This window comes from Phyllobates terribilis, unplaced genomic scaffold (assembly GCF_046119375.1).
Source record: "Phyllobates terribilis strain yellow unplaced genomic scaffold, ASM4611937v1 Scaffold_9__5_contigs__length_417890890, whole genome shotgun sequence".
In the NCBI taxonomy this organism is placed as follows: Eukaryota; Metazoa; Chordata; class Amphibia; order Anura; family Dendrobatidae; genus Phyllobates; species Phyllobates terribilis.
In genome coordinates, this window is record NW_027362769.1 from 177,250,773 (window position 1) to 177,276,706 (window position 25,934).

Below are 25,934 nucleotides of genomic sequence, written 5' to 3' on the forward strand. Positions count from 1 at the left end.
CCCTATGTACAGGAATATAACTAATATAATACTGCCCCCTATGTACAAGAATATAACTACTATAATACTGCTCCTATGTACAAGAATATAACTACTATAATACTGCTCCTATGTACAAGAATATAACTACTATAATACTGCTCCTATGTACAAGAATATAACTACTATAATACTACTCCAATGTTCAAGAATATAACTACTATAATACTGCCCCTATGTACAAGAATATAACTACTATAATACTGCTAATATGTACAAGAATATAACTACTATAATACCGCCTCTTATGTACAAGAATATAACTACTATAATACCGCCCCCTATGTACAAGAACATAACTACTATCATACTGCTCCTATGTACAAGAATATAACTACTATAATACTGCCCCCTATGTACAAGAATATAACTACTATAATACCGCTCCTATGTACAAGAATAAAACTACTATAATACTGCTCCTATGTACAAGAATATAATTACTATAATACTGCTCCAATGTACAAGAATATCATTACTATAATACTGCCCCTATGTACAAGAATATAACTACTATAATACTGCTCCTATGTACAAGAATATAACTACTATAATACTGCCTCCTATGTACAAGAATATAACTACTATAATACCGCCCCCTATGTACAGGAATATAACTACTATAATAATGCTCCTATGTACAAGAATATAACTACTATAATACTGCCCCCTATGTACAAGAATATAACTACTATAATACCACTCCTATGTACAAGAATATAACTACTATAATACTGCCCCCTATGTACAAGAATATAACTACTATAATACCGCTCCTATGTACAAGAATATAACTACTATAATACTGCTCCTATGTACAAGAATATAACTACTATAATACTGCTCATATGTACAAGAATATAACTACTATAATACTGCTCCTATGTACAAGAATATAACTACTATAATACTGCTCCAATGTACAAGAATATAACTACTATAATACTGCCACTATGTGCAAGAATATAAGTACTATAATACTGCTCCTATGTACAAGAATATAACTACTTTAATACTGCCCGATATGTATAAGAATATAAGTACTATAATACTGCTCCTATATACAAGAATATAACTACTATAATACTGTCCATATGTACAAGAATATAACTACTATAATACTGTCCATATGTGCAAGAATATAACTACTATAATACTGCTCCTATATACAAAAATATAACTACTATAATACTGTCGCTATGTACAAAAACATAACTACTATAATACTGCCCCTATGTACAAGAATATACCTACTATAATACTGCTCCTGTGTACAAGAATATAACTACTATAATACTGCCCCTATGTACAAGAATATAACTACTATAATACTGCCCCCTATGTACAGTAATATAACTACTATAATACTGCTCCTATGTACAAGAATATAACTACTATAATACTGCTCCTATGTACAATAATATAACTACTATAATACTGCTCCTATGTACAAGAATATAACTACTATAATACTGCTCCTATGTACAAGAATACAACTACTATAATACTGCTCCTATCTACAAAAATATAACTACTATAATACTGCTCTAATGTACAAGAATATAACTACTATAATACTGCCACTATGTACAAGAATATAACTACTATAATACTACTCCTATGTACAAGAATATAACTACTATAATACTGCTCCTATGTACAAGAATATAACTACTATAATACTGCTCCTATGTACAAGAATACAACTACTATAATACTGCTCCTATGTACAAGAATATAACTACTATAATACTGCTCCTATGTACAAGAATATAACTACTATAATACTGCTCCTATGTACAAGAATATAACTACTATAATACTGCTCCTATGTACAAGAATATAACTACTATAATACTGCCCCCGATGTACAGGAATATAACTACTATAATACTGCCCTTTATGTACAAGAATATAACTACTATAATACTGCTCCTATGTACAAGAATATAACTACTATAATACGGCTCCTATGTACAAGAATATAACTACTATAATACTGCTCCTATGTACAAGAATATAACTACTATAATACTGCTCCAATGTACAAGAATATAACTACTATAATACTGCCCCTATGTACAAGAATATAGCTACTATAATACTGCCTCCTATGTACAAGAATATAACTACTATAATACCGCCCCCTATGTACAAGAATACAACTACTATCATACTGCTCCTATGTACAAGAATATAACTACTATAATACTGTCCCTATGTACAAGAATATAACTACTATCATACTGTCCCTATGTACAAGAATATAACTACTATAAAACTGCTCCTATATACAAAAATATAACTACTATAATACTATCCCTATGTACAAGAATATAACTACTATAATACTGCTCCTGTGTACAAGAATATAACTACTATAATACTGCCCCTATGTAAAAGAATATAACTACTATTATACTGCCCCCTATTGTACAGGAATATACCTACTATAATACTGCTCCTATGTACAAGAATATAACTACTATAATACTGCTCCTATGTACAGGAATATAACTACTATAATACTGCTCCTATCTACAAGAATATAACTACTATAATACTGCCCCTATGTACAAGAATATAACTACTATAATACTGCCCCTATGTACAAGAATATAACTACTATAATACCGCTCCTATGTACAAGAATACAATTACTATAATACTGCTCCTATCTACAAGAATATAACTACTATAACACTGCTCCCTTGTACAAGAATATAACTACTATAATACTGCTCCTATGTACAAGAATATAACTACTATAATACTGCTCTTATGTACAAGAATATAACTACTATAATACTGCTCTTATGTACAAGAATATAACTACTATAATACTGCCCCTATGTACAAGAATATAACTACTATAATACTGCTCCTATGTACAAGAATATAACTACTATAATACTGCTCTTATGTACAAGAATATAACTACTATAATACTGCCCCTTTGTACAGGAATATAACTACTATAATACTGCTCCTATGTACAAGAATATAACTACTATAATACTGCTCCTATGTACAAGAATATAACTACAATAATACTGCTCCTATGTACAAGAATATAACTACTATAATACTGCCCCCTATGTACAGGAATATAACTACTATAATACTGCCCCCTATGTACAAGAATATAACTACTATAATACTGCTCCTATGTACAAGAATATAACTACTATAATACTGCTCCTATGTACAAGAATATAACTACTATAATACTGCTCCTATGTACAAGAATATAACTACTATAATACTGCTCCAATGTTCAAAAATATAACTACTATAATACTGCCCCTATGTACAAGAATATAACTACTATAATACTGCTAATATGTACAAGAATATAACTACTATAATACTGCCTCTTATGTACAAGAATATAACTACTATAATACCGCCCCCTATGTACAAGAACATAACTACTATCATACTGCTCCTATGTACAAGAATATAACTACTATAATACTGCCCCCTATGTACAAGAATATAACTACTATAATACCGCTCCTATGTACAAGAATAAAACTACTATATTACTGCCACCTATGTACAAGAATATAACTACTATAATACCGCTCCTATGTACAAGAATAAAACTACTATAATACTGCTCCTATGTACAAGAATATAACTACTATAATACAGCATCTATGTACAAGAATATAACTACTATAATACTGCTCCTATGTACAAGAATATAATTACTATAATACTGCTCCAATGTACAAGAATATCACTACTATAATACTGCCGCTATGTACAAGAATATAACTACTATAATACTGCTCCTATGTACAAGAATATAACTACTATAATACTGCCTCCTATGTACAAGAATATAACTACTATAATACCGCCCCCTATGTACAGGAATATAACTACTATAATACTGCTCCTATGTACAAGAATATAACTACTATAATACTGCCCCCTATGTACAAGAATATAACTACTATAATACCGCTCCTATGTACAAGAATATAACTACTATAATACTGCCCCCTATGTACAAGAATATAACTACTATAATACCGCTCCTATGTACAAGAATATAACTACTATAATACTGCTCCTATGTACAAGAATATAACTACTATAATACTGCTCCTATGTACAATAATATAACTACTATAATACTGCTCCTATGTACAAGAATATAACTACTATAATACTGCTCCAATGAACAAGAATATAACTACTATAATACTGCCACTATGTGCAAGAATATAAGTACTATAATACTGCTCCTATGTACAAGAATATAACTACTTTAATACTGCCCGATATGTATAAGAATATAAGTACTATAATACTGCTCCTATATACAAGAATATAACTACTATAATACTGTCCCTATGTACAAGAATATAACTACTATAATACTGTCCATATGTGCAAGAATATAACTACTATAATACTGCTCCTATATACAAAAATATAACTACTATAATACTGTCGCTATGTACAAAAACATAACTACTATAATACTGCCCCTATGTACAAGAATATACCTACTATAATACTGCTCCTGTGTACAAGAATATAACTACTATAATACTGCCCCTATGTACAAGAATATAACTACTATAATACTGCCCCCTATGTACAGTACTATAACTACTATAATACTGCTCCTATGTAGAAGAATATAACTACTATAATACTGCTCCTATGTAGAAGAATATAACTACTATAATGCTGCTCCAATGTACAAGAGTATAACTACTATAATACTGCTTCTATGTACAAGAATATAACTACTATAATACTGCTCCTATGTACAAGAATATAACTACTATAATACTGCTCCTATGTACAAGAATACAACTACTATAATACTGCTCCTATCTACAAGAATATAACTACTATAATACTGCTCTAATGTACAAGAATATAACTACTATAATACTGCCACTATGTACAAGAATATAACTACTATAATACTACTCCTATGTACAAGAATATAACTACTATAATACTGCTCCTATGTACAAGAATATAACTACTATAATACTGCTCCTATGTACAAGAATACAGCTACTATAATACTGCTCCTGTGTACAAGAATATAACTACTATAATACTGCTCCTATGTACAAGAATATAACTACTATAATACTGCTCCTATGTACAAGAATATAACTACTATAATACTGCTCCTATGTACAAGAATATAACTACTATAATACTGCCCCCTATGTACAGGAATATAACTACTATAATACTGCCCTTTATGTACAAGAATATAACTACTATAATACTGCTCCTATGTACAAGAATATAACTACTATAATACGGCTCCTATGTACAAGAATATAACTACTATAATACTGCTCCTATGTACAAGAATATAACTACTATAATACTGCTCCAATGTACAAGAATATAACTACTATAATACTGCCCCTATGTACAAGAATATAACTACTATAATACTGCCTCCTATGTACAAGAATATAACTACTATAATACCGCCCCCTATGTACAAGAATACAACTACTATCATACTGCTCCTATGTACAAGAATATAACTACTATAATACTGCCACCTATGTACAAGAATATAACTACTATAATACCGCTCCTATGTACAAGAATATAACTACTATAATACTGACTCCTATGTACAAGAATATAACTATTATAATACTGTCCCCTATATACAAGAATATATCTACTATAATACTGCTCCTATGTACAAGAATATAACTACTATAATACTGCTCCTATGTACAAGAATATAACTACTATAATACTGCTCCTATGTACAAGAATTTAACTACTATAATACTGCTCCTATTTACAAGAATATAACTACTATAATACTGCCTCTTATGTACAAGAATATAACTACTATAATACCGCCCCCTATGTACAAGAACATATCTACTATCATACTGCTCCTATGTACAAGAATATAACTACTATAATACTGCCCCCTATGTACAAGAATATAACTACTATAATACCGCTCCTATGTACAAGAATAAAACTACTATAATACTGCCACCTATGTACAAGAATATAACTACTAAAATACCGCTCCTATGTACAAGAATAAAACTACTATAATACTGCTCCTATGTACAAGAATATAACTACTATAATACTGCCTCTATGTACAAGAATATAACTACTATAATACTGCTCCTATGTACAAGAATATAATTACTATAATACTGCTCCAATGTACAAGAATATAACTACTATAATACCGCTCCTATGTACAAGAATATAACTACTATAATACTGACTCCTATGTACAAGAATATAACTATTATAATACTGTCCCCTATATACAAGAATATATCTTCTATAATACTGCTCCTATGTACAAGAATATAACTACTATAATACTGCTCCTATGTACAAGAATATAACTACTATAATACTGCTCCTATGTACAAGAATATAACTACTATAATACTGCTCCTATTTACAAGAATATAACTACTATAATACTGCCTCTTATGTACAAGAATATAACTACTATAATACCGCCCCCTATGTACAAGAACATATCTACTATCATACTGCTCCTATGTACAAGAATATAACTACTATAATACTGCCCCCTATGTACAAGAATATAACTACTATAATGCCGCTCCTATGTACAAGAATAAAACTACTATAATACTGCCACCTATGTACAAGAATATAACTACTATAATACCGCTCCTATCTACAAGAATAAAACTACTATAATACTGCTCCTATGTACAAGAATATAACTACTATAATACTGCCTCTATGTACAAGAATATAACTACTATAATACTGCTCCTATGTACAAGAATATAATTACTATAATACTGCTCCAATGTACAAGAATATAACTACTATAATACTGCCCCTATGTACAAGAATATAACTACTATAATACTGCTCCTATGTACAAGAATATAACTACTATAATACTGCCTCCTATGTACAAGAATATAACTACTATAATACCGCCCCCTATGTACAGGAATATAACTACTATAATACTGCTCCTATGTACAAGAATATAACTACTATAATACTGCCCCCTATGTACAAGAATATAACTACTATAATACCGCTCCTATGTACAAGAATATAACTACTATAATACTGCCCCCTATGTACAAGAATTTAACTACTATAATACCGCTCCTATGTACAAGAATATAACTACTATAATACTGCTCCTATGTACAAGAATATAACTACTATAATACTTCTCCTATGTACAAGAATATAACTACTATAATACTGCTCCTATGTACAAGAATATAACTACTATAATACTGCTCCAATGAACAAGAATATAACTACTATAATACTGCCACTATGTGCAAGAATATAAGTACTATAATACTGCTCCTATGTACAAGAATATAACTACTTTAATACTGCCCGATATGTATAAGAATATAAGTACTATAATACTGCTCCTATATACAAGAATATAACTACTATAATACTGTCCCTATGTACAAGAATATAACTACTATAATACTGTCCATATGTGCAAGAATATAACTACTATAATACTGCTCCTATATACAAAAATATAACTACTATAATACTGTCGCTATGTACAAAAACATAACTACTATAATACTGCCCCTATGTACAAGAATATACCTACTATAATACTGCTCCTGTGTACAAGAATATAACTACTATAATACTGCCCCTATGTACAAGAATATAACTACTATAATACTGCCCCCTATGTACAGTACTATAACTACTATAATACTGCTCCTATGTAGAAGAATATAACTACTATAATACTGCTCCTATGTAGAAGAATATAACTACTATAATACTGCTCCAATGTACAAGAGTATAACTACTATAATACTGCTTCTATGTACAAGAATATAACTACTATAATACTGCTCCTATGTACAAGAATATAACTACTATAATACTGCTCCTATGTACAAGAATACAACTACTATAATACTGCTCCTATCTACAAGAATATAACTACTATAATACTGCTCTAATGTACAAGAATATAACTACTATAATACTGCCACTATGTACAAGAATATAACTACTATAATACTACTCCTATGTACAAGAATATAACTACTATAATACTGCTCCTATGTACAAGAATATAACTACTATAATACTGCTCCTATGTACAAGAATACAGCTACTATAATACTGCTCCTGTGTACAAGAATATAACTACTATAATACTGCTCCTATGTACAAGAATATAACTACTATAATACTGCTCCTATGTACAAGAATATAACTACTATAATACTGCTCCTATGTACAAGAATATAACTACTATAATACTGCCCCCTATGTACAGGAATATAACTACTATAATACTGCCCTTTATGTACAAGAATATAACTACTATAATACTGCTCCTATGTACAAGAATATAACTACTATAATACGGCTCCTATGTACAAGAATATAACTACTATAATACTGCTCCTATGTACAAGAATATAACTACTATAATACTGCTCCAATGTACAAGAATATAACTACTATAATACTGCCCCTATGTACAAGAATATAACTACTATAATACTGCCTCCTATGTACAAGAATATAACTACTATAATACCGCCCCCTATGTACAAGAATACAACTACTATCATACTGCTCCTATGTACAAGAATATAACTACTATAATACTGCCACCTATGTACAAGAATATAACTACTATAATACCGCTCCTATGTACAAGAATATAACTACTATAATACTGACTCCTATGTACAAGAATATAACTATTATAATACTGTCCCCTATATACAAGAATATATCTACTATAATACTGCTCCTATGTACAAGAATATAACTACTATAATACTGCTCCTATGTACAAGAATATAACTACTATAATACTGCTCCTATGTACAAGAATTTAACTACTATAATACTGCTCCTATTTACAAGAATATAACTACTATAATACTGCCTCTTATGTACAAGAATATAACTACTATAATACCGCCCCCTATGTACAAGAACATATCTACTATCATACTGCTCCTATGTACAAGAATATAACTACTATAATACTGCCCCCTATATACAAGAATATAACTACTATAATACCGCTCCTATGTACAAGAATAAAACTACTATAATACTGCCACCTATGTACAAGAATATAACTACTAAAATACCGCTCCTATGTACAAGAATAAAACTACTATAATACTGCTCCTATGTACAAGAATATAACTACTATAATACTGCCTCTATGTACAAGAATATAACTACTATAATACTGCTCCTATGTACAAGAATATAATTACTATAATACTGCTCCAATGTACAAGAATATAACTACTATAATACCGCTCCTATGTACAAGAATATAACTACTATAATACTGACTCCTATGTACAAGAATATAACTATTATAATACTGTCCCCTATATACAAGAATATATCTACTATAATACTGCTCCTATGTACAAGAATATAACTACTATAATACTGCTCCTATGTACAAGAATATAACTACTATAATACTGCTCCTATGTACAAGAATATAACTACTATAATACTGCTCCTATTTACAAGAATATAACTACTATAATACTGCCTCTTATGTACAAGAATATAACTACTATAATACCGCCCCCTATGTACAAGAACATATCTACTATCATACTGCTCCTATGTACAAGAATATAACTACTATAATACTGCCCCCTATGTACAAGAATATAACTACTATAATACCGCTCCTATGTACAAGAATAAAACTACTATAATACTGCCACCTATGTACAAGAATATAACTACTATAATACCGCTCCTATGTACAAGAATAAAACTACTATAATACTGCTCCTATGTACAAGAATATAACTACTATAATACTGCCTCTATGTACAAGAATATAACTACTATAATACTGCTCCTATGTACAAGAATATAATTACTATAATACTGCTCCAATGTACAAGAATATAACTACTATAATACTGCCCCTATGTACAAGAATATAACTACTATAATACTGCTCCTATGTACAAGAATATAACTACTATAATACTGCCTCCTATGTACAAGAATATAACTACTATAATACCGCCCCCTATGTACAGGAATATAACTACTATAATACTGCTCCTATGTACAAGAATATAACTACTATAATACTGCCCCCTATGTACAAGAATATAACTACTATAATACCGCTCCTATGTACAAGAATATAACTACTATAATACTGCCCCCTATGTACAAGAATTTAACTACTATAATACCGCTCCTATGTACAAGAATATAACTACTATAATACTGCTCCTATGTACAAGAATATAACTACTATAATACTGCTCCTATGTACAAGAATATAACTACTATAATACTGCTCCTATGTACAAGAATATAACTACTATAATACTGCTCCAATGAACAAGAATATAACTACTATAATACTGCCACTATGTGCAAGAATATAAGTACTATAATACTGCTCCTATGTACAAGAATATAACTACTTTAATACTGCCCGATATGTATAAGAATATAAGTACTATAATACTGCTCATATATACAAAAATATAACTACTATAATACTGTCGCTATGTACAAAAACATAACTACTATAATACTGCCCCTATGTACAAGAATATACCTACTATAATACTGCTCCTGTGTACAAGAATATAACTACTATAATACTGCCCCCTATGTACAGTAATATAACTACTATAATACTGCTCCTATGTAGAAGAATATAACTACTATAATACTGCTCCTATGTAGAAGAATATAACTACTATAATACTGCTCCAATGTACAAGAGTATAACTACTATAATACTGCTTCTATGTACAAGAATATAACTACTATAATACTGCTCCTATGTACAAGAATATAACTACTATAATACTGCTCCTATGTACAAGAATACAACTACTATAATACTGCTCCTATCTACAAGAATATAACTACTATAATACTGCTCTAATGTACAAGAATATAACTACTATAATACTGCCACTATGTACAAGAATATAACTACTATAATACTACTCCTATGTACAAGAATATAACTACTATAATACTGCTCCTATGTACAAGAATATAACTACTATAATACTGCTCCTATGTACAAGAATACAGCTACTATAATACTGCTCCTGTGTACAAGAATATAACTACTATAATACTGCTCCTATGTACAAGAATATAACTACTATAATACTGCTCCTATGTACAAGAATATAACTACTATAATACTGCTCCTATGTACAAGAATATAACTACTATAATACTGCCCCCTATGTACAGGAATATAACTACTATAATACTGCCCTTTATGTACAAGAATATAACTACTATAATACTGCTCCTATGTACAAGAATATAACTACTATAATACGGCTCCTATGTACAAGAATATAACTACTATAATACTGCTCCTATGTACAAGAATATAACTACTATAATACTGCTCCAATGTACAAGAATATAACTACTATAATACTGCCCCTATGTACAAGAATATAACTACTATAATACTGCCTCCTATGTACAAGAATATAACTACTATAATACCGCCCCCTATGTACAAGAATACAACTACTATCATACTGCTCCTATGTACAAGAATATAACTACTATAATACTGCCACCTATGTACAAGAATATAACTACTATAATACCGCTCCTATGTACAAGAATATAACTACTATAATACTGACTCCTATGTACAAGAATATAACTATTATAATACTGTCCCCTATATACAAGAATATATCTACTATAATACTGCTCCTATGTACAAGAATATAACTACTATAATACTGCTCCTATGTACAAGAATATAACTACTATAATACTGCTCCTATGTACAAGAATATAACTACTATAATACTGCTCCTATTTACAAGAATATAACTACTATAATACTGCCTCTTATGTACAAGAAAATAACTACTATAATACCGCCCCCTATGTACAAGAACATATCTACTATCATACTGCTCCTATGAACAAGAATATAACTACTATAATACTGCCCCCTATATACAAGAATATAACTACTATAATACCGCTCCTATGTACAAGAATAAAACTACTATAATACTGCCACTTATGTACAAGAATATAACTACTATAATACCGCTCCTATGTACAAGAATAAAACTACTATAATACTGCTCCTATGTACAAGAATATAACTACTATAATACTGCCTCTATGTACAAGAATATAACTACTATAATACTGCTCCTATGTACAAGAATATAATTACTATAATACTGCTCCAATGTACAAGAATATAACTACTATAACACTGCCCCTATGTACAAGAATATAACTACTATAATACTGCTCCTATGTACAAGAATATAACTACTATAATACTACCTCCTATGTACAAGAATATAACTACTATAATACCGCCCCCTATGTACAGGAATATAACTACTATAATACTGCTCCTATGTACAAGAATATAACTACTATAATACTGCCCCCTATGTACAAGAATATAACTACTATAATACCGCTCCTATGTACAAGAATATAACTACTATAATACTGCCCCCTATGTACAAGAATTTAACTACTATAATACCGCTCTTATGTACAAGAATATAACTACTATAATACTGCTCCTATGTACAAGAATATAACTACTATAATACTGCTCCTATGTACAAGAATATAACTACTATAATACTGCTCCTATGTACAAGAATATAACTACTATAATACTGCTCCTATGTACAAGAATATAACTACTATAATACTGCTCCAATGTACAAGAATATAACTACTATAATACTGCCACTATGTGCAAGAATATAAGTACTATAATACTGCTCCTATGTACAAGAATATAACTACTTTAATACTGCCCGATATGTATAAGAATATAAGTACTATAATACTGCTCCTATATACAAGAATATAACTACTATAATACTGTCCCTATGTACAAGAATATAACTACTATAATACTGTCCATATGTGCAAGAATATAACTACTATAATACTGCTCCTATATACAAAAATATAACTACTATAATACTGTCGCTATGTACAAAAACATAACTACTATAATACTGCCCCTATGTACAAGAATATACCTACTATAATACTGCTCCTGTGTACAAGAATATAACTACTATAATACTGCCCCTATGTACAAGAATATAACTACTATAATACTGCCCCCTATGTACAGGAATATAACTACTATAATACTGCTCCTATGTAGAAGAATATAACTACTATAATACTGCTCCTATGTAGAAGAATATAACTACTATAATACTGCTCCAATGTACAAGAGTATAACTACTATAATACTGCTTCTATGTACAAGAATATAACTACTATAATACTGCTCCTATGTACAAGAATATAACTACTATAATATTGCTCCTATGTACAATAATATAACTACTATAATACTGCTCCTATGTACAAGAATGTAACTACTATAATACTGCTCCTATGTACAAGAATACAACTACTATAATACTGCTCCTATCTACAAGAATATAACTACTATAATACTGCTCTAATGTACAAGAATATAACTACTATAATACTGCCACTATGTACAAGAATATAACTACTATAATACTACTCCTATGTACAAGAATATAACTACTATAATACTGCTCCTATGTACAAGAATATAACTACTATAATACTGCTCCTATGTACAAGAATACAACTACTATAATACTGCTCCTATGTACAAGAATATAACTACTATAATACTGCTCCTATGTACAAGAATATAACTACTATAATACTGCTCCTATGTACAAGAATATAACTACTATAATACTGCTCCTATGTACAAGAATATAACTACTATAATACTGCCCCCTATGTACAGGAATATAACTACTATAATACTGCCCCTTATGTACAAGAATATAACTACTATAATACTGCTCCTATGTACAAGAATATAACTACTATAATACGGCTCCTATGTACAAGAATATAACTACTATAATACTGCTCCTATGTACAAGAATATAACTACTATAATACTGCTCCAATGTACAAGAATATAACTACTATAATACTGCCCCTATGTACAAGAATATAACTACTATAATACTGCCTCCTATGTACAAGAATATAACTACTATAATACCGCCCCCTATGTACAAGAATACAACTACTATCATACTGCTCCTATGTACAAGAATATAACTACTATAATACTGCCACCTATGTACAAGAATATAACTTCTATAATACCGCTCCTATGTACAAGAATATAACTACTATAATACTGACTCCTATGTACAAGAATATAACTATTATAATACTGTCCCCTATATACAAGAATATATCTACTATAATACTGCTCCTATGTACAAGAATATAACTACTATAATACTGCTCCTATGTACAAGAATATAACTACTATAATACCGCCCCCTATGTACAAGAATACAACTACTATCATACTGCTCCTATGTACAAGAATATAACTACTATAATACTGCCACCTATGTACAAGAATATAACTACTATAATACCGCTCCTATGTACAAGAATATAACTACTATAATACTGACTCCTATGTACAAGAATATAACTATTATAATACTGTCCCCTATATACAAGAATATATCTACTATAATACTGCTCCTATGTACAAGAATATAACTACTATAATACTGCTCCTATGTACAAGAATATAACTACTATAATACTGCTCCTATGTACAAGAAAATAACTACTATAATACTGCTCCTATGTACAAGAATATAACTACTATAATACTGCCCCTATGTACAAGAATATAACTACTATAATACTGCCCCCTATGTACAAGAAAATTACTACTATAATACTGCCCCCTATGTACAAGAATATAACTACTATAATACTGCCCCCTATGTACAAGAATATAGCTACTATAATACTGCTCCTATGTACAAGAATATAACTACTATAATACTGCCCTCTATGTACAAGAATATAACTACTATAATACTGCTCCTATGTACAAGAAAATAACTACTATAATACTGCTGCTATGTACAGGAATATAACTACTATAATGCTGCCCCTATGTACAAGAATATAACTACTATAATACTGCTCCAATGTACAAGAATATAACTACTATAACACTGCTCCTACGTACAAGAATAGAACTACTATAATACTGCCCCTATATACAAGAATATAACTACTATAATACTGACCCTAAGTACAAGAATATATCTACTATAATACTGCTCCTATGTACAAGAATATAACTACTATAATACTGCTCCTATGTACAAGAATATAACTACTATAATACTTCCCTCTACTGTATGTACAAGAATGTAACTACTATAATACTGCTCCTATGTACAAGAAAATAACTACTATAATACTGCTCCTATGTACAAGAATATAACTACTATAATACTGCTCCTATGTACAAGAATATAAAAACTATAATACTGCTCCAATGTACAAGAATATAACTACTATAATACTGCTCCTATGTAATAGAATATAACTACTATAATACTGCTCCCTATGTACAAGAATATAACTACTATAATACTGCTCCTATGTAGTAGAATATAACTACTATAATACTGCTCCTATGTACTAGAATATAACTACTATAATACTGCCTCCTATGTACAAGAATATAACTACTATAACACTGCTCCTATGTATAAGAATATAACTACTATATTTCTGCTCCTATGTACAAGAATATAACTACTATAATACTGCTCCTATGTACAAGAATATAACTACTATAATACTGCTCCTATGTACAAGAATATAACTACTATAATACTGCTCCTATGTACAAGAATACAACTACTATAATACTGCTCCTATCTACAAGAATATAACTACTATAATACTGCTCTAATGTACAAGAATATAACTACTATAATACTGCCCCTATGTACAAGAATATAACTACTATAATACTGCTCCTATGTACAAGAATATAACTACTATAATACTGCTCCTATGTACAAGAATATAACTACTATAATACTGCTCCTATGTACAAGAATACAACTACTATAATACTGCTCCTATGTACAAGAATATAACTACTATAATACTGCTCCTAAGTACAAGAGTATAACTACTATAATACTGCTCCTATGTACAAGAATATAACTACTATAATACTGCTCCTATGTACAAGAATATAACTACCATAATACTGCCCCCTATGTACAGGAATATAACTACTATAATACTACCCCCTATGTACAAGAATATAACTACTATAATACTGCTCCTATGTACAAGAATATAACTACTATAATACTGCTCCTATGTACAAGAATATAACTACTATAATACTGCTCCTATGTACAAGAATATAACTACTATAATACTGCTCCAATGTGCAAGAATATAACTACTATAATACTACCTCCTATGTACAATAATATAACTACTATAATACCGCCCCCTATGTACAAGAATACAACTACTATCATACTGCTCCTATGTACAAAAATATAACTACAATAATACTGCCCCCTATGTACAAGAATATAACTACTATAATACCGCTCCTATGTACAAGAATATAACTACTATAATACTGCCCCCTATGTGCAAGAATATAACTACTATAATACTGCCCCTATGTACAAGAATTTAACTACTATAATACTGCTCCTATGTACAAGAAAATAACTACTATAATTCTGCTCCTATGTACAAGAATACAACTACTATAATACTGCTCCTATGTACAAGAATATAACTACTATAATACTGCTCCTAGGTACAAGAGTATAACTACTATCATACTGCTCCTATGTACAAGAATATAACTACTATAATACTGCCCCTATGTACAAGAATATAACTACTATAATACTGCCCCCTATGTACAAGAATATTACTACTATAATACTGCCCCCTATGTACAAGAATATAACTACTATAATACTGCCCCCTATGTACAAGAATATAGCTACTATAATACTGCTCCTATGTACAAGAATATAACTACTATAATACTGCCCTCTATGTACAAGAATATAACTACTATAATACTGCTCCTATGTACAAGAAAATAACTACTATAATACTGCTCCTATGTACAGGAATATAACTACTATAATGCTGCCCCTATGTACAAGAATATAACTACTATAATACTGCTCCAATGTACAAGAATATAACTACTATAACACTGCTCCTACATACAAGAATAGAACTACAATAATACTGCCCCTATATACAAGAATATAACTACTATAATACTGCCACTAAGTACAAGAATATATCTACTATAATACTGCTCCTATGTACAAGAATATAACTACTATAATACTGCTCCTATGTACAAGAATATAACTACTATAATACTTCCCTCTACTGTATGTACAAGAATATAACTACTATAATACTGCTCCTATGTACAAGAAAATAACTACTATAATACTGCTCCTATGTACAAGAATATAACTACTATAATACTGCTCCTATGTACAAGAATATAAAAACTATAATACTGCTCCAATGTACAAGAATATAACTGCTATAATACTGCTCCTATGTAATAGAATATAACTACTATAATACTGCTCCCTATGTACAAGAATATAACTACTATAATACTGCTCTTATGTAGTAGAATATAACTACTATAATACTGCTCCTATGTACTAGAATATAACTACTATAATACTGCCTCCTATGTACAAGAATATAACTACTATAACACTGCTCCTATGTATAAGAATATAACTACTATATTCCTGCTCCTATGTACAAGAATATAACTACTATAATACTGCTCCTATGTACAAGAATATAACTACTATAATACTGCTCCTATGTACAAGAACATAACTACTATAATACTGCTCCTATGTACAAGAATACAACTACTATAATACTGCTCCTATCTACAAGAATATAACTACTATAATACTGCTCTAATGTACAAGTATATAACTACTATAATACTGCCCCTATGTACAAGAATATAACTACTATAATACTGCTCCTATGTACAAGAATATAACTACTATAATACTGCTCCTATGTACAAGAATATAACTACTATAATACTGCTCCTATGTACAAGAATACAACTACTATAATACTGCTCCTATGTACAAGAATATAACTACTATAATACTGCTCCTAAGTACAAGAGTATAACTACTATAATACTGCTCCTATGTACAAGAATATAACTACTATAATACTGCTCCTATGTACAAGAATATAACTACCATAATACTGCCCCCTATGTACAGGAATATAACTACTATAATACTGCCCCCTATGTACAAGAATATAACTACTATAATACTGCTCCTATGTACAAGAATATAACTACTATAATACTGCTCCTATGTACAAGAATATAACTACTATAATACTGCTCCTATGTACAAGAATATAACTACTATAATACTGCTCCAATGTGCAAGAATATAACTACTATAATACTGCCCCTATGTACAAGAATATAACTACTATAATACTGCTCCTATGTACAAGAAAATAACTATTATAATACTGCTCCTATGTACAAGAATACAACTACTATAATACTGCTCCTATGTACAAGAATATAACTACTATAATACTGCTCCTAAGTACAAGAGTATAACTACTATAATACTGCTCCTATGTACAAGAATATAACTACTATAATACTGCTCCTATGTACAAGAATATAACTACCATAATACTGCCCCTTATGTACAGGAATATAACTACTATAATACTGCTCCCTATGTACAAGAATATAACTACTATAATACTGCTCCTATGTACAAGAATATATCTACTATAATACTGCTCCTATGTACAAGAATATAACTACTATAATACTGCTCCTATGTACAAGAATATAACTACTATAATACTGCTCCAATGTGCAAGAATATAACTACTATAATACTGCCCTATGTACAAGAATATAACTACTATAATACTGCTCCTATGTACAAGAATACAACTACTATAATACTGCTCCTATCTACAAGAATATAACTACTATAATACTGCTCTAATGTACAAGAATATAACTACTATAATACTGCCCCTATGTACAAGAATATAACTACTATAATACTGCTCCTATGTACAAGAATATAACTACTATAATACTGCTCCTATGTACAAGAATATAACTACTATAATACTGCTCCTATGTACAAGAATACAACTACTAAAATACTGCTCCTATGTACAAGAATATAACTACTATAATACTGCTCCTATGTACAAGAGTATAACTACTATAATACTGCTCCTATGTACAAGAATATAACTACTATAATACTGCTCCTATGTACAAGAATATAACTACTATAATACTGCTCCAATGTGCAAGAATATAACTACTATAATACTGCCCCTATGTACAAGAATATAACTACTATAATACTGCTCCTATGTACAAGAATACAACTACTATAATACTGCTCCTATCTACAAGAATATAACTACTATAATACTGCTCTAATGTACAAGAATATAACTACTATAATACTGCCCCTATGTACAAGAATATAACTACTATAATACTGCTCCTATGTACAAGAATATAACTACTATAGTACTGCTCCTATGTACAAGAATATAACTACTATAATACTGCTCCTATGTACAAGAATACAACTACTATAATACTGCTCCTATGTACAAGAATATAACTACTATAATACTGCTCCTATGTACAAGAGTATAACTACTATAATACTACTCCTATGTACAAGAATATAACTACTATAATACTGCTCCTATGTACAAGAATATAACTACCATAATACTGCCTCCTATGTACAAGAATATAACTACTATAATACTGCTCCTATGTACAAGAATATAACTACTATAATACTGCTCCTATGTACAAGAATATAACTACTATAATACTGCTCCTATGTACAAGAATATAACTACTATAATACTGCTCCAATGTGCAAGAATATAACTACTATAATACGGCCCCTATGTACAAGAATATAACTACTATAATACTGCTCCTATGTACAAGAATACAACTACTATAATACTGCTCCTATCTACAAGAATATAACTACTATAATACTGCTCTAATGTACAAGAATATAACTACTATAATACTGACACTATGTACAAGAATATAACTACTATAATACTGCTCCTATGTACAAGAATATAACTACTATAATACTGCTCCTATGTACAAGAATATAACTACTATAATACTGCTCCTATGTACAAGAATACAACTACTATAATACTGCTCCTATGTACAAGAATATAACTACTATAATACTGCTCCTATGTACAAGAGTATAACTACTATCATACTGCTCCTATGTACAAGAATATAACTACTATAATACTGCTCCTATGTACAAGAATACAACTACTATAATACTGCTCCTATCTACAAGAATATAACTACTATAATACTGCTCTAATGTACAAGAATATATCTACTATAATACTGCCCCTATGTACAAAAATATAACTACTATAATACTGCTCCTATGTACAAGAATATAACTACTATAATACTGCTCCTATGTACAAGAATATAACTACTATAATACTGCTCCTATGTACAAGAATACAACTACTATAATACTCCTCCTATGTACAAGAATATAACTACTATAATACTGCTCCTATGTACAAGAGTATAACTACTATAATACTGCTCCTATGTACAAGAATATAACTACTATAATACTGCTCCTATGTACAAGAATATAACTACTATAATACTGCTCCAATGTGCAAGAATATAACTACTATAATACTGCCCCTATGTACAAGAATATAACTACTATAATACTGCTCCTATGTACAAGAATACAACTACTATAATACTGCTCCTATCTACAAGAATATAACTACTATAATACTGCTCTAATGTACAAGAATATAACTACTATAATACTGCCCCTATGTACAAGAATATAACTACTATAATACTGCTCCTATGTACAAGAATATAACTACTATAATACTGCTCCTATGTACAAGAATATAACTACTATAATACTGCTCCTATGTACAAGAATACAACTACTATAATACTGCTCCTATGTACAAGAATATAACTACTATAATACTGCTCCTATGTACAAGAGTATAACTACTATAATACTACTCCTATGTACAAGAATATAACTACTATAATACTGCTCCTATGTACAAGAATATAACTACCATAATACTGCCTCCTATGTACAAGAATATAACTACTATAATACTGCTCCTATGTACAAGAATATAACTACTATAATACTGCTCCTATGTACAAGAATATAACTACTATAATACTGCTCCTATGTACAAGAATATAACTACTATAATACTGCTCCAATGTGCAAGAATATAACTACTATAATACGGCCCCTATGTACAAGAATATAACTACTATAATACTGCTCCTATGTACAAGAATACAACTACTATAATACTGCTCCTATCTACAAGAATATAACTACTATAATACTGCTCTAATGTACAAGAATATAACTACTATAATACTGCCACTATGTACAAGAATATAACTACTATAATACTGCTCCTATGTACAAGAATATAACTACTATAATACTGCTCCTATGTACAAGAAGATAACTACTATAATACTGCTCCTATGTACAAGAATACAACTACTATAATACTGCTCCTATGTACAAGAATATAACTACTATAATACTGCTCCTATGTACAAGAGTATAACTACTATAATACTGCTCCTATGTACAAGAATATAACTACTATAATACTGCTCCTATGTACAAGAATACAACTACTATAATACTGCTCCTATCTACAAGAATATAACTACTATAATACTGCTCTAATGTACAAGAATATAACTACTATAATACTGCCCCTATGTACAAGAATATAACTACTATAATACTGCTCCTATGTACAAGAATACAACTACTATAATACTGCTCCTATGTACAAGAATATAACTACTATAATACTGCTCCTATGTACAAGAGTATAACTACTATAATACTGCTCCTATGTACAAGAATATAACTACTATAATACTGCTCCTATGTACAAGAATATAACTACCATAATGCTGCCCCCTATGTACAGGAATATAACTACTATAATACTGCCCCCTATGTACAAGAATATAACTACTATAATACTGCTCCTATGTACAAGAATATAACTACTATAATACTGCTCCTATGTACAAGAATATAACTACTATAATACTGCTCCTATGTACAGTAATATAACTACTATAATACTGCTTCAATGTACAAGAATATAACTACTATAATACTGCCCCTATGTACAAGAATATAACTACTATAATACTACCTCCTATGTACAAGAATATAACTACTATAATACCGCCCCCTATGTACAAGAATACAAATAATATCATACTGCTCCTATGTACAAGAATATAACTACTATAATACTGCCACCTATGTACAAGAACAAGACTACTATAATACCGCTCCTATGTACAAGAATATAACTACTATAATACTGCCCCTATGTACAAGAATATAACTACTATAATACCGCTCCTATGTACAAGAATATAACTACTATAATACTGCTCTTATGTACAAGAATATAACTACTATAATACTGCCTCTATGTACAAGAATATAGCTACTATAATACTGCTCCTATGTACAAGAATATAATTACTATAATACTGCTCCTATGTACAAGAATATAACTACTATAATACTGCTCCTATGTACAAGAATATAACTACTATAATACTGCTCCTATGTACAAGAATATAACTACTATAATACTGCTCCAATGTGCAAGAATATAACTACTATAATACGGCCCCTATGTACAAGAATATAACTACTATAATACTGCTCCTATGTACAAGAATACAACTACTATAATACTGCTCCTATCTACAAGAATATAACTACTATAATACTGCTCTAATGTACAAGAATATAACTACTATAATACTGCCACTATGTACAAGAATATAACTACTATAATACTGCTCCTATGTACAAGAATATAACTACTATAATACTGCTCCTATGTACAAGAAGATAACTACTATAATACTGCTCCTATGTACAAGAATACAACTACTATAATACTGCTCCTATGTACAAGAATATAACTACTATAATACTGCTCCTATGTACAAGAGTATAACTACTATAATACTGCTCCTATGTACAAGAATATAACTACTATAATACTGCTCCTATGTACAAGAATACAACTACTATAATACTGCTCCTATCTACAAGAATATAACTACTATAATACTGCTCTAATGTACAAGAATATAACTACTATAATACTGCCCCTATGTACAAGAATATAACTACTATAATACTGCTCCTATGTACAAGAATACAACTACTATAATACTGCTCCTATGTACAAGAATATAACTACTATAATACTGCTCCTATGTACAAGAGTATAACTACTATAATACTGCTCCTATGTACAAGAATATAACTACTATAATACTGCTCCTATGTACAAGAATATAACTACCATAATGCTGCCCCCTATGTACAGGAATATAACTACTATAATACTGCCCCCTATGTACAAGAATATAACTACTATAATACTGCTCCTATGTACAAGAATATAACTACTATAATACTGCTCCTATGTACAAGAATATAACTACTATAATACTGCTCCTATGTACAGTAATATAACTACTATAATACTGCTTCAATGTACAAGAATATAACTACTATAATACTGCCCCTATGTACAAGAATATAACTACTATAATACTACCTCCTATGTACAAGAATATAACTACTATAATACCGCCCCCTATGTACAAGAATACAAATAATATCATACTGCTCCTATGTACAAGAATATAACTACTATAATACTGCCACCTATGTACAAGAACAAGACTACTATAATACCGCTCCTATGTACAAGAATATAACTACTATAATACTGCCCCTATGTACAAGAATATAACTACTATAATACCGCTCCTATGTACAAGAATATAACTACTATAATACTGCTCTTATGTACAAGAATATAACTACTATAATACTGCCTCTATGTACAAGAATATAGCTACTATAATACTGCTCCTATGTACAAGAATATAATTACTATAATACTGCTCCTATGTACAAGAATATAACTACTATAATACTGCTCCAATGTACAAGAATATAACTACTATAACACTGCCACTATGTGCAAGAATATAAGTACTATAATACTGCTCCTATGTACAAGAATATAACTACTTTAATACTGCCCCCTATGTATAAGAATATAAGTAATATAATACTGCTCCTATATACAAGAATATAACTACTGTAATACTGTCCCTATGTACAAGAATATAACTACTATAATACTATCCATATGTGCAAGAATATAACTACTATAATACTGCTCCTATATACAAAAATATAACTACTATAATACTGTCGCTATGTACAAAAACATAACTACTATAATACTGCCCCTATGTACAAGAATATACCTACTATAATACTGCTCCTGTGTACAAGAATATAACTACTATAATACTGCCCCTATGTACAAGAATATAACTACTATAATACTGCTCCTATGTAGAAGAATATAGCTACTATAATACTGCTCCAATGTACAAGAGTATAACTACTATAATACTGCTTCTATTTACAAGAATATAACTACTATAATACTGCTCCTATGTACAAGAATATAACTACTATAATACTGTTGCTATGTACAATAATATAACTACTATAATACTGCTCCTATGTACAAGAATATAACTACTATAATACTGCTCCTATGTACAAGAATACAACTACTATAATACTGCTCCTATCTACAAGAATATAACTACTATAATACTGCTCTAATGTACAAGAATATAACTACCATAATACTGCCACTATGTACAAGAATATAACTACTATAATACTACTCCTATGTACAAGAATATAATTACTATAATACTGCTCCTATGTACAAGAATATAACTACTATAATACTGCTCCTATGTACAAGAATACAACTACTATAATACTGCTCCTATGTACAAGAATATAACTACTATAATACTGCCCCCTATGTACAGGAATATAACTACTATAATACTGCCCCTTATGTACAAGAATATAACTACTATAATACTGCTCCTATGTACAAGAATATAACTACTATAATACGGCTCCTATGTACAAGAATATAACTACTATAATACTGCTCCAATGTACAAGAATATAACTACTATAATACAGCCCCTATGTACAAGAATATAACTACTATAATACTGCCTCCTATGTACAAGAATATAACTACTATAATACCGCCCCCTATGTACAAGAATACAACTACTATCATACTGCTCCTATGTACAAGAATATAACTACTATAATACTGCCACCTATGTACAAGAATATAACTACTATAATACCGCTCCTATGTACAAGAATATATCTACTATTATACTGCCCCCTATGTACAAGAATATAACTACTATAATACCGCTCCTATGTACAAGAATATAACTACTATAATACTGACTCCTATGTACAAGAATATAACTACTATAATACTGTCCCCTATATACAAGAATATATCTACTATAATACTGCTCCTATGTACAAGAATATAACTACTATAATACTGCTCCTATGTACAAGAATATAACTACTATAATACTGCTCCTATGTATAAGAAAATAACTACTATAATACTGCTCCTATGTACAAGAATATAACTACTATAATACTGCCCCTATGTACAAGAATATAACTACTATAATACTGCCCCCTATGTACAAGAATATTACTACTATAATACTGCCCCCTATGTACAAGAATATAACTACTATAATACTGCCCCCTATGTACAAGAATATAACTACTATAATACTGCTCCTATGTACAAGAATATAACTACTATAATACTGCCCTCTATGTACAAGA